Consider the following 18,702-nt stretch of genomic DNA (forward strand, 5'->3'; position numbering starts at 1 on the left):
ATATCATATAGATATAGAACATGTGTTTATTTGATTTTAAAAGTCAAGTTAGAAGGATTAACTTTTGTTTGCGAACAAGTTTAGAATTAACTAAACTATGTTCTAGTGATTTCAAGTTTAAACCTTCGAATAAGGTGGTTTTATATATATGAATCGAATGATGTTATGAACATCATTACTACCTCAATTTTTGTGGATAAACCTACTGGAAATGAGAAAAATAGATCTAGCTTCAAAGGATCCTTGGATGGCTTGAAAGTTCTTGAAGCAGAATCATGACACGAAAACAAGTTCAAGTAAGATTTCCACTCGAAATAAGATTGTTATAGTTATAGAAATTGAATCAAAGTTTGAATATGAGTATTACCTTGTATTATAAAGATATATTACTATAAATAAGAAATATTTCTTAAGGTTGGATGATCACTTTACAAGATTGGAAGTAAGCTAGCAAACTTGGAAGTATTCTTGATTTTATGAAACTAGAACTTATAGAATTTATGAAGAACACTTAGAACTTGAAGATAGAACTTGAGAGAGACCAATTAGATGAAGAAAAATGAAGAATGAAAGTGTTTGTAGGTGTTTTTGGTCGTTGGTATATGGATTAGATATAAAGGATGTGTAATTTTGTTTACATGTAAATAAGTCATGAATGATTACTCATATTTTTGTAATTTTATGAGATATTTCATGCTAGTTGCCAAATGATGGTTCCCACATGTGTTAGGTGACTCACATGGGCTGCTAAGAGCTGATCATTGGAGTGTATATACCAATAGTGAAATGTCCCGTTCATATTAATTATAAACGTTCCATATTAATTGATTTCGTCGCGAGGTTTTGACCTCTGTATGAGACGTTTTTCAAAGACTGCATTCATTTTTAAAACAACCATAACCTTTATTTTATCTATAAAGGTTTAAAAAGCATTACGTAGATTATCAAATAATGATAATCTAAAATATACCATTTACATACGACCATTACATAATGGTTTACAATAAGAATATATTACATCAAAAATAAGTTTCTTGAATGCAGTTTTTACATAATATCATACAAGCATGACTCCAAATCTTGTCCTTATTTTAGTATGCAATAGCGGAAGCTCTTAATAATCACCTGAGAATAAACATGCTTAAAACGTCAACAAAAATGTTGGTGAGTTATAGGTTTAACCTATATATTATCAAATCATAATAATAGACCACAAGATTTCATATTTCAATATACATCCCATACATAGAGATAAAATTCATTCATATGGTGAACACCTGGTAACCGAAATTAACAAGATGCATATAAGAATATCCCCTATCATTCCAGGAAATCCTTCGGACATGATAAAAACGAATTCGAAGTACTAAAGCATCCGGTACTTTGGATGGGGTTCGTTAGGCCCAATAGATCTATCTTTAGGATTTGCGTCAATTAGTAGATCGGTTTACTAATTCTTAGGCTACCAAGTAAAAGGGGCATATTCGGCTTCGATCATTCACCCATATAATGTAGTTTCATTTACTTGTGCTATTTCGTAAAACATTTATAAAACTGCATGTATTCTCATCCCAAAATATTAAATTTTTAAAAGTGGGACTATAACTCACTTTTACAGATTTTTACTTCGTCGGGAAGTAAGACTTGGCCACTGGTCGATTCACGAACCTATAACAAATATGTACATATATATATCAAAGTATGTTCAAAATATATTTACAACACTTTTAACACATTTTGATGTTTTAAGTTTATTAAGTCAGCTGTTGTAGTGACCCGAACTTTTCCATGTTTATATATATTAATTGAGATTTATATTTACATGATTAAATGTTTCCAACATGTTAAGCAATCAAACTTGTTAAGACTTGATTAATTGAAATAGGTTTCATATAGACAATTGACCACCCAAGTTGACCGGTGATTCACGAACGTTAAAACTTGTAAAAACTATATGATGACATATATATGGTTATATATATAGTTAACATGATATTATGATAAGTAAACATATCATTAATTATATTAACAATGAACTACATATGTAAAAACAAGACTACTAACTTAATGATTTTGAAACGAGACATATATGTAACGATTATCGTTGTAACGACATTTAATGTATATATATCATATTAAGAGATATTCGTACATCATAATATCATGATAATATAATAATTTAAAATCTCTTTTGATATTATAAACATTGGGTTAACAACATTTAACAAGATCGTTAACCTAAAGGTTTCAAAACAACATTTACATGTAACGACTAACGATGACTTAACGACTCAGTTAAAATGTATATACATGTAGTGTTTTAATATGTATTCATACACTTTTGAAAGACTTCAAGACACTTATCAAAATACTTCTACTTAACAAAAATGCTTACAATTACATCCTCGTTCAGTTTCATCAACAATTCTACTCGTATGCACCCGTATTCGTACTCGTACAATACACAGCTTTTAGATGTATGTACTATTGGTATATACACTCCAATGATCAGCTCTTAGCAGCCCATGTGAGTCACCTAACACATGTGGGAACCATCATTTGGCAACTAGCATGAAATATCTCATAAAATTACAAAAATATGAGTAATCATTCATGACTTATTTACATGAAAACAAAATTACATATCCTTTATATCTAATCCATACACCAACGACCAAAAACACCTACAAACACTTTCATTCTTCAATTTTCTTCATCTAATTGATCTCTCTCAAGTTCTATCTTCAAGTTCTAAGTGTTCTTCATAAATTCCAAAAGTTCTAGTTTCATAAAATCAAGAATACTTTCAAGTTTGCTAGCTCACTTCCAATCTTGTAAGGTGATCATCCAACCTTAAGAAATCTTTGTTTCTTACAGTAGGTTATCATTCTAATACAAGGTAATAATCATATTCAAACTTTGGTTCAATTTCTATAACTATAACAATCTTATTTCAAGTGATGATCTTACTTGAACTTGTTTTCGTGTCATGATTTTGCTTCAAGAACTTCGAGCCATCCAAGGATCCATTGAAGCTAGATCCATTTTTCTCTCTTCCAGTAGGTTTATCCAAGGAACTTAAGGTAGTAATGATGTTCATAACATCATTCGATTCATACATATAAAGCTATCTTATTCGAAGGTTTAAACTTGTAATCACTAGAACATAGTTTAGTTAATTCTAAACTTGTTCGCAAACAAAAGTTAATCCTTCTAACTTGACTTTTAAAATCAACTAAACACATGTTCTATATCTATATGATATGCTAACTTAATGATTTAAAACCTGGAAACACGAAAAACACCGTAAAACCGGATTTACGCCGTCGTAGTAACACCGCGGGCTGTTTTGGGTTAGTTAATTAAAAACTATGATAAACTTTGATTTAAAAGTTGTTATTCTGAGAAAATGATTTTTATTATGAACATGAAACTATATCCAAAAATTATGGTTAAACTCAAAGTGGAAGTATGTTTTCTAAAATGGTCATCTAGACGTCGTTCTTTCGACTGAAATGACTACCTTTATAAAAACAACTTGTAACTTATTTTTCCGACTATAAACCTATACTTTTTCTGTTTAGATTCATAAAATAAAGTTCAATATGAAACCATAGCAATTTGATTCACTCAAAACGGATTTAAAATGAAGAAGTTATGGGTAAAACAAGATTGGATAATTTTTCTCATTTTAGCTACGTGAAAATTGGTAACAAATCTATTCCAACCATAACTTAATCAACTTGTATTGTATATTATGTAATCTTGAGATACCATAGACACGTATACAATGTTTCGACCTATCATGTCGACACATCTATATATATTTCGGAACAACCATAGACACTCTATATGTGAATGTTGGAGTTAGCTATACAGGGTTGAGGTTGATTCCAAAATATATATAGTTTGAGTTGTGATCAATACTGAGATACATATACACTGGGTCGTGGATTGATTCAAGATAATATTTATCGATTTATTTCTGTACATCTAACTGTGGACAACTAGTTGTAGGTTATTAACGAGGACAGCCGACTTAATAAACTTAAAACATCAAAATATATTAAAAGTGTTGTAAATATATTTTGAACATACTTTGATATATATGTATATATTGTTATAGGTTCGTGAATCAACCAGTGGCCAAGTCTTACTTCCCGACGAAGTAAAAATCTGTGAAAGTGAGTTATAGTCCCACTTTTAAAATCTAATATTTTTGGGATGAGAATACATGCAGGTTTTATAAATGATTTACAAAATAGACACAAGTACGTGAAACTACATTCTATGGTTGAATTATCGAAATCGAATATGCCCCTTTTTATTAAGTCTGGTAATCTAAGAATTAGGGAACAGACACCCTAATTGACGCGAATCCTAAAGATAGATCTATCGGGCCCAACAAGCCCCATCCAAAGTACCGGATGCTTTAGTACTTCGAAATTTATATCATATCCGAAGGGTGTCCCGGAATGATGGGGATATTCTTATATATGCATCTTGTTAATGACGGTTACCAGGTGTTCACCATATGAATGATTTTTATCTCTATGTATGGGATGTGTATTGAAATATGAAATCTTGTGGTCTATTATTATGATTTGATATATATAGGTTAAACCTATAACTCACCAACATTTTTGTTGACGTTTTAAGCATGTTTATTCTCAGGTGATTATTAAGAGCTTCCGCTGTCGCATACTTAAATAAGGACGAGATTTGGAGTCCATGCTTGTATGATATTGTGTAAAAACTGCATTCAAGAAATTTATTTTGTTGTAACATATTTGTATTGTAAACCATTATGTAATGGTCGTGTGTAAACAGGATATTTTAGATTATCATTATTTGATAATCTACGTAAAGCTTTTTAAACCTTTATTGATGAAATAAAGGTTATGGTTTGTTTTAAAATGAATGCAGTCTTTGAAAAACGTCTCATATAGAGGTCAAAACCTCGCAACGAAATCAATTAATATGGAACGTTTTTAATCAATAAGAACGGGACATTCCAGTTGGTATCCGAGCGTTGGTCTTAGAGAACCAGAATTTTTCATTAGTGTGTCTTATCGAGTTTGTTAGGATGCATTAGTGAGTCTGGACTTCGACCGTGTTTACTTGAAAAATGATTGCTTAACAAATTTTGTTGGAAACTATATATTTTTAACATGTGAATATTATGTGATATATTAATCTCTTAACGCGTTTGATATTATGTGATAGATGTCTACCTCTAGAACAAGTCCCATTGACTCACCTAATAATAATGAAGAGTCAAATGTAAATTGGAATGATTCGTGGACTGATTCACAAGTTCCCGAAGAGGAACCGGAAGAAGAGTCGGAACCGGAAGAAGAATCGGAACCGGAAGAAGAATCGGAACCGGATGAAGAAATAGAACCGGTGGGGGAAATAATAAAACGGTTAAGTAAAAGAAAATCCTCAACCAACCGACCAAGGTTAATTATGGTCAATGGTGTTTCCGCCAAGGAAGCAAAATATTGGGAGGATTACCAATTCTCCGATGAATCGGATTCCGACGAGAATTCCGATGATGTTATAGAAATTACCCCAACTGAATTTAAAAAGGCAAAAGAAAATAATAAGGGAAAGGGCATAAAAATAGAGAAATCTAATTCCAACCCCGATGAACTTTATATGTATCGTCAACGCCCGAAGTCCTTAAGTTGTAACAATGACCCGGGAACCTCTAAACCACCAGGTTTTTCTAAACCAATGTGGACAACGACGGCTCGTATTAGGGGAACATCATATATCCCTAGAAACTTGGCAAAACGAACCAAAACCGAAGAAGAAGAAACGAGCGAGTCGGAATAAGATAGTTGTATTCGTGTGGTGTAATATATGTAATATAGTGTTCTTATGCTTTATGATATATGTAAAAATTTCTTGTATTAATAAGTATTTTTTTTATGAATCTAACTCTTGTCTATTTTACAGTTTAAAAACACAAAATGGATAGACAACCCAATATTTTAAGAGACCTACCCGGAGACATGATTGATGAAATCTTGTCTAGAGTCGGCCAGAATTCCTCGGCACAACTATTTAAGGCGAGATCAGTTTGTAAGACATTCGAAGAACGTTCCAAGAATGTCTTGGTTTATAAGAGACTTTCGTTTGAAAGATGGGGGATATCACATTGGGAAACCCATAAGTTACGATGTGTTTACTTTGACGCATATATTGCGGGGAACCCAAATGCTATTTTACGCAACGGGTTAAGAAATTATTTTGACTCAATATATCCGAATATTAGACTTCGTGATTTAGAAAAAGCGGCTAACATGCAACATAAAGAAGCATGTTATGCTTACGGATTAGTAATGTTCGCTTCTCACCAAAGTGAGAACAAGAACATCGGGCTACAACTATTAAACAAAACGTTTCCACAAGTGACGGAGTAGGTAATTGGGGTAAGAAATGAGGTTTTTAGATTATTACGGGACTGTTGGACATTACGTAACCCTCGTCCCTTTGACGACGTTACAACACGCTGTCTTATCAACGGCCATAACGGTTATGTTGCACAAGACCAAGGATGGGAAGTAGTCCTAGTAAAACCAGAATGCATGACTTGTTTCTGGACGTATGAATTACGTGTCTTTATTGCCTTTGCTGAACGACTTGTGTACTAGCTAGAATTATCTTCACAACTATCTTGTATCAAAGTTATTGTGTGCTATATTTCATGCTTTATGTAAAATAAGCGGTATTGTAAGTTTGTAAAATATTGTATAAAAGTTTGAACGCGAAATATTATTATAATCAGTTTTTTCATATAGAATTGTAGTAGTTGAATTGTATATTAGCTACTAGGTATGAACTTAACGGGTAGGTACTACCCGAATTTAAACTTATAAAACGCTAATATGAAGAAAAAGCTTTTATAAATGAGTTCATATTATGCTACGAAATACTATTAACTACTCTTAATATTCTGTATGATTAACTTGTTCCATTTAACTATTTTGAAGGAAATGGCACCGACTACTCGACACACCGTGAATATGAATGAAGAGGAATTCCGTACTTTTCTAGCTTCAAACATAGCCGCAGTACAGGCTGCGCTACATACCAACAATAACCTTGGATCTAGCAGTACAGGAAATCGTGTAGGATGCACCTATAAAGAATTCACTGCCTGCAAACCTTTGGAATTTGATGGAACCGAAGGACCGATCGGATTGAAACGGTGGACCGAGAAGGTCGAATCGGAGTTTGCCATAAGTAAGTGTACTGAAGAGGACAAAGTAAAGTACGCTACGCATACCTTCACAGGTTCTGCGTTAACATGGTGGAATACCTATCTAGAGCAAGTGGGACAAGACGATGCGTACGCACTACCGTGGTCAGCATTCAAGCACTTAATGAACGAGAAGTACCGTCCCAGAACCGAGGTCAATAAGCTCAAGACAGAACTTAGAGGGTTACGAACCCAAGGATTTGATATTACCACGTACGAAAGACGATTCACAGAATTGTGCCTATTGTGTCCGGGAGCATTCGAAGATGAGGAAGAGAAGATCGACGCATTTGTGAAAGGATTACCGGAAAGAATCCAAGAAGATATAAGTTCACACGAGCCCGCCTCCATACAACAGGCATGTAGAATGGCTCACAAACTCGTGAACCAAATTGAAGAAAGAATTAAAGAACAGACTGCTGAAGAGGCCAATGTGAAGCAAGTCAAAAGAAAGTGGGAGGAAAACGGTGATAAGAATCACCAATACAACAACAGCAGCAATTACAACAATAATCGTAACAATTATCCCAACAATCGCAACATCAATTGCAACTACAACAAACGGCCCAACAACAACAACAACAACAACAACAACAGCAACTACAACAATCATCCCAACAACAATAATAACCGCAACAACAACAACAATCAGAAGCAGCTATGCCAAAGGTGTGAAAAGAATCACTCGGGGTTCTGCACCAAATTTTGCAACAAGTGTAAAAGAAATGGTCATAGCGCGACGAAGTGTGAGGTCTACGGACCAGGGGTTAATAGAACGAAAGGAACAAATGGTGTCGGAACGAGTAATGGCGGAGCAAGTAGTGTCGGAGCAAGTTATGCCAATGTAGTTTGTTATAAATGTGGAAAACCGGGCCACATTATTAGAAATTGCCCGAACCAGGAGAACACGAATGGACAAGGCCGTGGAAGAGTTTTCAATATTAATGCGGCAGAGGCACAGGAAGACCCAGAGCTTGTTACGGGTACGTTTCTTATTGACAATAAATCTGCTTACGTTTTATTTGATTCGGGCGCAGATAGAAGCTATATGAGTAGAGAATTTTGTGCTAAATTAAGTTGTCCATTGACGCCTTTGGATAGTAAATTTTTACTCGAATTAGCAAATGGTAAATTAATTTCAGCAGATAATATATGTCGGAATCGAGAAATTAAACTGGTTAGCGAAACATTTAAGATTGATTTGATACCAGTAGAGTTAGGGAGTTTTGATGTGATAATCGGTATGGACTGGTTGAAAGAAGTGAAAGCGGAGATCATTTGTTACAAAAATGCAATTCGCATTATACGAGAAAAAGGAAAACCCTTAATGGTGTACGGAGAAAAGGGCAACACGAAGCTACATCTTATTAGTAATTTGAAGGCACAAAAACTAATAAGAAAAGGTTGCTATGCTGTTCTAGCACACGTCGAGAAAGTACAAACTGAAGAAAAGAGCATCAATGATGTTCCCGTCGCAAAAGAATTTCCTGATGTATTTCCAAAGGAATTACCGGGATTACCCCCACATCGATCCGTTGAATTTCAAATAGATCTTGTACCAGGAGCTGCACCAATAGCTCGTGCTCCTTACAGACTCGCACCCAACGAGATGAAAGAACTACAAAGCCAATTACAAGAACTTTTAGAGCATGGTTTCATTCGACCAAGCACATCACCGTGGGGAGCTCCTGTTTTGTTTGTCAAGAAGAAAGATGGTACATTCAGGTTGTGTATCGACTACCGAGAGTTGAACAAACTTACCATCAAGAACCGCTACCCACTACCGAGAATCGATGACTTATTTGATCAACTACAAGGCTCGTCTATTTATTCAAAGATTGACTTACTTTCCGGGTATCATCAAATGCGGGTGAAAGAAGATGATATTCCAAAGACTGCTTTCAGAACACGTTACGGTCATTACGAGTTTATGGTCATGCCGTTTGGTTTAACTAATGCACCAGCTGTGTTCATGGACCTTATGAACCGAGTGTGTGGACCATACCTTGACAAGTTTGTCATTGTTTTCATTGATGACATACTTATTTACTCAAAGAATGACCAAGAACACGGTAAACATTTGAGAAAGGTGTTAGAAGTATTGAGGAAGGAAGAATTGTACGCTAAGTTTTCAAAGTGTGCATTTTGGTTGGAAGAAGTTCAATTCCTCGGTCACATAGTGAACAAAGAAGGTATTAAGGTGGATCCGGCAAAGATAGAAACTGTTGAAAAGTGGGAAACCCCGAAAACTCCGAAACACATACGCCAGTTTTTAGGACTAGCTGGTTACTACAGAAGGTTCATCCAAGACTTTTCCAGAATAGCAAAACCCTTGACTGCATTAACGCATAAAGGGAAGAAATTTGAATGGAATGATGAACAAGAGAAAGCGTTTCAGTTATTGAAGAAAAAGCTAACTACGGCACCTATATTGTCATTGCCTGAAGGGAATGATGATTTTGTGATTTATTGTGATGCATCAAAGCAAGGTCTCGGTTGTGTATTAATGCAACGAACGAAGGTGATTGCTTATGCGTCTAGACAATTGAAGATTCACGAACAAAATTATACGACGCATGATTTGGAATTAGGCGCGGTTGTTTTTGCATTAAAGACTTGGAGGCACTACTTATATGGGGTCAAAAGTATTATATATACCGACCACAAAAGTCTTCAACACATATTTAATCAGAAACAACTGAATATTAGGCAGCGTAGGTGGATTGAATTATTGAATGATTACGACTTTGAGATTCGTTACCACCCGGGGAAGGCAAATGTGGTAGCCGATGCCTTGAGCAGGAAGGACAGAGAACCCATTCAAGTAAAATCTATGAATATAATGATTCATAATAACATTACTACTCAAATAAAGGAGGCGCAACAAGGAGTTTTAAAAGAGGGAAATTTAAAGGATGAAATACCCAAAGGATCGGAGAAGCATCTTAATATTCGGGAAGACGGAACCCGGTATAGGGCTGAAAGGATTTGGGTACCAAAATTTGGAGATATGAGAGAAATGGTACTTAGAGAAGCTCATAAAACCAGATACTCAATACATCCTGGAACGGGGAAGATGTACAAGGATCTCAAGAAACATTTTTGGTGGCCGGGTATGAAAGCCGATGTTGCTAAATACGTAGGAGAATGTTTGACGTGTTCTAAGGTCAAAGCTGAGCATCAGAAACCATCAGGTCTACTTCAACAACCCGAAATCCCGGAATGGAAATGGGAAAACATTACCATGGATTTCATCACTAAATTGCCAAGGACTGTAAGTGGTTTTGATACTATTTGGGTAATAGTTGACCGTCTCACCAAATCAGCACACTTCTTGCCAATAAGAGAAGATGACAAGATGGAGAAGTTAGCACGACTGTATTTGAAGGAAGTCATCTCCAGACATGGAATACCAATCTCTATTATCTCTGATAGGGATGGCAGATTTATTTCAAGATTCTGGCAGACATTACAGCAAGCATTAGGAACTCGTCTAGACATGAGTACTGCCTACCATCCACAAACTGATGGGCAGAGCGAAAGGACGATACAAACGCTTGAAGACATGCTACGAGCATGTGTTATTGATTTCGGAAACAGTTGGGATCGACATCTACCGTTAGCAGAATTTTCCTACAACAACAGCTACCATTCAAGCATTGAGATGGCGCCGTTTGAAGCACTTTATGGTAGAAAGTGCAGGTCTCCGATTTGTTGGAGTGAAGTGGGGGATAGACAGATTACGGGACCGGAGATTATACAAGAAACTACCGAGAAGATCATCCAAATTCAACAACGGTTGAAAACCGCCCAAAGTCGACAAAAGAGCTACGCTGACATTAAAAGAAAAGATATAGAATTTGAAATTGGAGAGATGGTCATGCTTAAAGTTGCACCTTGGAAAGGCGTTGTTCGATTTGGTAAACGAGGGAAATTAAATCCAAGGTATATTGGACCATTCAAGATTATTGATCGTGTCGGACCAGTAGCTTACCGACTTGAGTTACCTCAACAACTCGCGGCTGTACATAACACTTTCCACGTCTCGAATTTGAAGAAATGTTTTGCTAAAGAAGATCTCACTATTCCGTTAGATGAAATCCAAATCAACGAAAAACTTCAATTCATCGAAGAACCCGTCGAAATAATGGATCGTGAGGTTAAAAGACTTAAGCAAAACAAGATACCAATTGTTAAGGTTCGATGGAATGCTCGTAGAGGACCCGAGTTCACCTGGGAGCGTGAAGATCAGATGAAGAAGAAATACCCGCATCTATTTCCAGAAGATTCGTCAACACCTTCAACAGCTTAAAATTTCGGGACGAAATTTATTTAACGGGTAGGTACTGTAGTGACCCGAACTTTTCCATGTTTATATATATTAATTGAGATTGATATTTACATGATTAAATGTTTCCAACATGTTAAGCAATCAAACTTGTTAAGACTTGATTAATTGAAATAGGTTTCATATAGACAATTGACCACCCAAGTTGACCGGTGATTCACGAACGTTAAAACTTGTAAAAACTATATGATGACATATATATGGTTATATATATAGTTAACATGATATTATGATAAGTAAACATATCATTAATTATATTAACAATGAACTACATATGTAAAAACAAGACTACTAACTTAATGATTTTGAAACGAGACATATATGTAACGATTATCGTTGTAACGACATTTAATGTATATATATCATATTAAGAGATATTCGTACATCATAATATCATGATAATATAATAATTTAAAATCTCTTTTGATATTATAAACATTGGGTTAACAACATTTAACAAGATCGTTAACCTAAAGGTTTCAAAACAACATTTACATGTAACGACTAACGATGACTTAACGACTCAGTTAAAATGTATATACATGTAGTGTTTTAATATGTATTCATACACTTTTGAAAGACTTCAAGACACTTATCAAAATACTTCTACTTAACAAAAATGCTTACAATTACATCCTCGTTCAGTTTCATCAACAATTCTACTCGTATGCACCCGTATTCGTACTCGTACAATACACAGCTTTTAGATGTATGTACTATTGGTATATACACTCCAATGATCAGCTCTTAGCAGCCCATGTGAGTCACCTAACACATGTGGGAACCATCATTTGGCAACTAGCATGAAATATCTCATAAAATTACAAATATATGAGTAATCATTCATGACTTATTTACATGAAAACAAAATTACATATCCTTTATATCTAATCCATACACCAACGACCAAAAACACCTACAAACACTTTCATTCTTCAATTTTCTTCATCTAATTGATCTCTCTCAAGTTCTATCTTCAAGTTCTAAGTGTTCTTCATAAATTCCAAAAGTTCTAGTTTCATAAAATCAAGAATACTTTCAAGTTTGCTAGCTCACTTCCAATCTTGTAAGGTGATCATCCAACCTCAAGAAATCTTTGTTTCTTACAGTAGGTTATCATTCTAATACAAGGTAATAATCATATTCAAACTTTGGTTCAATTTCTATAACTATAACAATCTTATTTCAAGTGATGATCTTACTTGAACTTGTTTTCGTGTCATGATTTTGCTTCAAGAACTTCGAGCCATCCAAGGATCCATTGAAGCTAGATCCATTTTTCTCTATTCCAGTAGGTTTATCCAAGGAACTTAAGGTAGTAATGATGTTCATAACATCATTCGATTCATACATATAAAGCTATCTTATTCGAAGGTTTAAACTTGTAATCACTAGAACATAGTTTAGTTAATTCTAAACTTGTTCGCAAACAAAAGTTAATCCTTCTAACTTGACTTTTAAAATCAACTAAACACATGTTCTATATCTATATGATATGCTAACTTAATGATTTAAAACCTGGAAACACGAAAAACACCGTAAAACCGGATTTACGCCGTCGTAGTAACACCGCGGGCTGTTTTGGGTTAGTTAATTAAAAACTATGATAAAATTTGATTTAAAAGTTGTTATTCTGAGAAAATGATTTTTATTATGAACATGAAACTATATCCAAAAATTATGGTTAAACTCAAAGTGGAAGTATGTTTTCTAAAATGGTCATCTAGACGTCGTTCTTTCGACTGAAATGACTACCTTTACAAAAACGACTTGTAACTTATTTTTACGACTATAAACCTATACTTTTTCTGTTTAGATTCATAAAATAGAGTTCAATATGAAACCATAGCAATTTGATTCACTCAAAACGGATTTAAAATGAAGAAGTTATGGGTAAAACAAGATTGGATAATTTTTCTCATTTTAGCTACGTGAAAATTGGTAACAAATCTATTCCAACCATAACTTAATCAACTTGTATTGTATATTATGTAATCTTGAGATACCATAGACACGTATACAATGTTTCGACCTATCATGTCGACACATCTATATATATTTCGGAACAACCATAGACACTCTATATGTGAATGTTGGAGTTAGCTATACAGGGTTGAGGTTGATTCCAAAATATATATAGTTTGAGTTATGATCAATACTGAGATACGTATACACTGGGTCGTGGATTGATTCAAGATAATATTTATTGATTTATTTCTGTACATCTAACTGTGGACAACTAGTTGTAGGTTATTAACGAGGACAGCTGACTTAATAAACTTAAAACATCAAAATATATTAAAAGTGTTGTAAATATATTTTGAACATACTTTGATATATATGTATATATTATTATAGGTTCGTGAATCAACCAGTGGCCAAGTCTTACTTCCCGACGAAGTAAAAATCTGTGAAAGTGAGTTATAGTCCCACTTTTAAAATCTAATATTTTTGGGATGAGAATACATGCAGGTTTTATAAATGATTTACAAAATAGACACAAGTACGTGAAACTACATTCTATGGTTGAATTATCGAAATCGAATATGCCCCTTTTTATTAAGTCTGGTAATCTAAGAATTAGGGAACAGACACCCTAATTGACGCGAATCCTAAAGATAGATCTATCGGGCCCAACAAGCTCCATCCAAAGTACCGGATGCTTTAGTACTTCGAAATTTATATCATATCCTAAGGGTGTCCCGGAATGATGGGGATATTCTTATATATGCATCTTGTTAATGTCGGTTACCAGGTGTTCACCATATGAATGATTTTTATCTCTATGTATGGGATGTGTATTGAAATATGAAATCTTGTGGTCTATTATTATGATTTGATATATATAGGTTAAACCTATAACTCACCAACATTTTTGTTGACGTTTTAAGCATGTTTATTCTCAGGTGATTATTAAGAGCTTCCGCTGTCGCATACTTAAATAAGGACGAGATTTGGAGTCCATGCTTGTATGATATTGTGTAAAAACTGCATTCAAGAAATTTATTTTGTTGTAACATATTTGTATTGTAAACCATTATGTAATGGTCGTGTGTAAACAGGATATTTTAGATTATCATTATTTGATAATCTACGTAAAGCTTTTTAAACCTTTATTGATGAAATAAAGGTTATGGTTTGTTTTAAAATGAATGCAGTCTTTGAAAAACGTCTCATATAGAGGTCAAAACCTCGCAACGAAATCAATTAATATGGAACGTTTTTAATCAATAAGAACGGGACATTTCAGCTGTCCTCGTTAATAACCTACAACTAGTTGTCTAAAGTTAGATGTACAGAAAAAAATTGATATATATTATCTTGAATCAATCCACGACCCAGTGTATACACGTCTCAGGCTAGATCACAACTCAAAGTATATATATATTTTTGAAATCAACCTCAACCCTGTATAGCTAACTCCCACATTACTGCATATAGAGTGTATATGGTTGTTCCAAATAATATATACACATGGGTCGATATGATATGTCAAAACATTTGCATACGTGTCTATGGTATCCCAAGATTACATAATATATTAGAATACATGTATAATACAATATAAGTTAGCTAGGATATGATTAATATAGATTTGTTAACAATTTTCACGTAGCTACAACAAGAAAAAATATCCAATCTTGTTTTACCCATAACTTATTCGTTTTAAATCCGTTTTGAGTGAATCAAATTGTTATGGTTTCATATTGAAATCTATTTTATGAATCTAGACAGAAAAAGTATAGGTTTATAGTCAGAAATATAAGTTACAAGTCATTTTTGTAAAGGTAGTCATTTCAGTCGAAAGAACGACGTCTAGATGACCATTTTGGAAAACATACTTCCACTTTGAGTTTAACCATAATTTTTGGATATAGTTTCATGTTCATAAGAAAAATCATTTTCATAGAATAACAACTTTTAAATCAAAGTTTATCATAGTTTTTAATTAACTAACCCAAAACAGCCCGCGGTGTTACTACGACGGTGTATATCCGGTTTTACGGTGTTTTTCGTGTTTTCGGGTTTTAAATCATTAAGTTAGCATATCATATAGATATATAACATGTGTTAAGTTGATTTTAAAAGTCAAGTTAGAAGGATTAACTTTTGTTTATGAACAAGTTTAGAATTAACTAAACTATGTTCTAGTGATTACATGTTCAAATCTTCGAATAAGATAGTTTTATATGTATGAATCGAATGATGTTATGAACATCATTACTACCTCAAGTTTAGTAGGTAAACCTACTGGAAGTGACAAGAAATGATCTAGCTTCAAAGGATCTTGGATGGCTTGAAAGTTCTTGAAGTAGAATCATGACACGAAAACAAGTTCAAGTAAGATTTCCACTCGAAATAAGATTGTTATAGTTATAGAAATTGAATCAAAGTTTGAATATGAGTATTACCTTGTATTAAAAATATATCTTACTGTAAATAAGAAAGATTTCTTGAGGTTGGATGATCACTCTACAAGATTGGAAGTAAGCTAGCAAACTTGGAAGTATTCTTGATTTTATGAAACTAGAACTTGTAGAATTTATGAAGAACACTTAGAACTTGAAGATAGAACTTGAGAGAGATCAATTAGATGAAGAACATTGAAGAATGAAAGTGTTTGTAGGTGTTTTTGGTCGTTGGTATATGGATTAGATATAAAGGATGTGTAACTTTGTTTATATGTAAATAAGTCATGAATGATTACTCATATTTTTGTAATTTTATGAGATATTTCATGTAGTTGCCAAATGATGGTTCCCACATGTGTTAGGTGACTCACATGGGCTACTTAGAGCTGATCATTGGAGTGTATATACCAATAGTACATACATCTAAAATCTGTGTATTGTACGAGTACGAATACGGGTGTATACGAGTAGAATTGTTGATGAAACTGAACGAGGATGTAATTGTAAGCATTTTTGTTAAGTAGAAGTATTTTGATAAGTGTCTTGAAGTCTTTCAAAAGTGTATGAATACATATTAAAACACTACATGTATATACATTTTAACTGAGTCATTAAGTCATCGTTAGTCGTTACATGTAAATGTTGATTTGAAACCTTTAAGTTAACGATCTTGTTAAATGTTGTTAACCCATTGTTTATTAAATCAAATGAGATGTTAAATTATTACATTATCATGATATCATGATGTATTAATATATCTTAATATTATATATATACATTAAATGTCGTTACAACGATAATCGTTACATATATGTCTTGTTTCAAAATCATTAAGTTAGTAGTCTTGTTTTTACATATGTAGTTCATTGTTAATATACTTAATGATATGTTTACTTATCATAATATCATGTTAACTATATATATATCCATATATATGTCATCATATAGTTTTTACAAGTTTTAACGTTCGTGAATCACCGGTCAACTTGGATGGTCAAATGTCTATATGAAACCTATTTCAATTAATCAAGTCTTAGCAAGTTTGATTGTTTAACATGTTGGAAACACTTAATCATGTAAATAACAATTTCATTTAATATATATACACATGGAAAAGTTCGGGTCACTACAGTACCTACCCGTTAAATAAATTTCGTCCCGAAATTTTAAGCAGTTGGAGGTGTTGAAGTATCTTCTGGAAATAAGTGCGGGTATTTCCTCTTCATCTGATCTTATTGTTCCTAGGTGAACTTGGGTCCTCTACGAGCATTCCATCGAACCTTAACAATTGGTATCTTGTTTTGTTTAAGTCTTTTAACCTCACGATCCATTATTTCGACGGGTTCTTCGATGAATTGAAGTTTTTCGTTGATTTGGATTTCGTCTAACAGAATAGTGAGATCTTCTTTAGCAAAATATTTCTTCAAATTCGAGACGTGGAAAGTTTTATGTACAGCCGCGAGTTGTTGAGGTAACTCAAGTCGGTAAGCTACTGGTCCGACACGATCAATAATCTTGAATGGTCCAATATACCTTGGATTTAATTTACCTCGTTTACCAAATCGAACAACGCCTTTCTAAGGTGCAACCTTAAGCATGACCATCTCTCCAATTTCAAATTCTATATCTTTTCTTTTAATGTCGGCATAGCTCTTTTGTTGACTTTGGGCGGTTTTCAACCGTTGTTGAATTTGGATGATCTTCTCGGTAGTTTCTTGTATTATCTCCGGACCCGTAATCTGTCTATCCCCCACTTCACTCCAACAAATTAGAGACCTGCACTTTCTACCATAAAGTGCTTCAAATAGTACCATCTCAATGCTTGAATGGTAGCTGTTGTTGTAGGAAAATTCTGCTAACGGTAGATGTCGATCCCAACTGTTTCTGAAATCAATAACACATGCTCGTAGCATGTCTTTAAGCGTTTGTATCGTCCTTTTGCTCTGCCCATCAGTTTGTGGATGATAGGCAGTACTCATGTCTAGACGAGTTCCTAATACTTGCTGTAATGTCTGCCAGAATCTTGAAATAAATCTGTCATCCCTATCAGAGATAATAGAGATTGGTATTCCATGTCTGGAGACGACTTCCTTCAAATACAGTCGTGCTAACTTCTCCATCTTATCATCTTCTCTTATTGGCAGGAAGTGTGTTGATTTGGTGAGACGATCAACTATTACCCAAATAGTATCAAAACCACTTGCAGTCCTTGGCAATTTAGTGATGAAATCCATGGTAATGTTTTCCCATTTCCATTCCGGGATTTCGGGTTGTTGAAGTAGACCTGATGGTTTTTGATGCTCAGCTTTGACCTTAGACCACGTCAAACATTCTCCTACGTATTTAGAAACATCGGCTTTCATACCCGGCCACCAAAAATGTTTCCTGAGATCCTTGTACATCTTCCCCGTTCCAAGATGTATTGAGTATCTGGTTTTTTGAGCTTCTCTAAGTACCATTTCTCTCATATCTCAAAATTTTGGTACCCAAATCCTTTCAGCCCTATACCGGGTTCCGTCTTCTCGAATATTAAGATGCTTCTCCGATCCTTTGGGTATTTCATCCTTTAAATTTCCCTCTTTTAAAACTCCTTGTTGCGCCTTGTAACGACCCTAATTTTTCCGTTATCTTTTACCGTTAATTATTTAATGACCGTTAACTGTTATTCGTGC

This window comes from Rutidosis leptorrhynchoides, chromosome 3, assembly GCF_046630445.1.
Source record: "Rutidosis leptorrhynchoides isolate AG116_Rl617_1_P2 chromosome 3, CSIRO_AGI_Rlap_v1, whole genome shotgun sequence".
In the NCBI taxonomy this organism is placed as follows: Eukaryota; Viridiplantae; Streptophyta; class Magnoliopsida; order Asterales; family Asteraceae; genus Rutidosis; species Rutidosis leptorrhynchoides.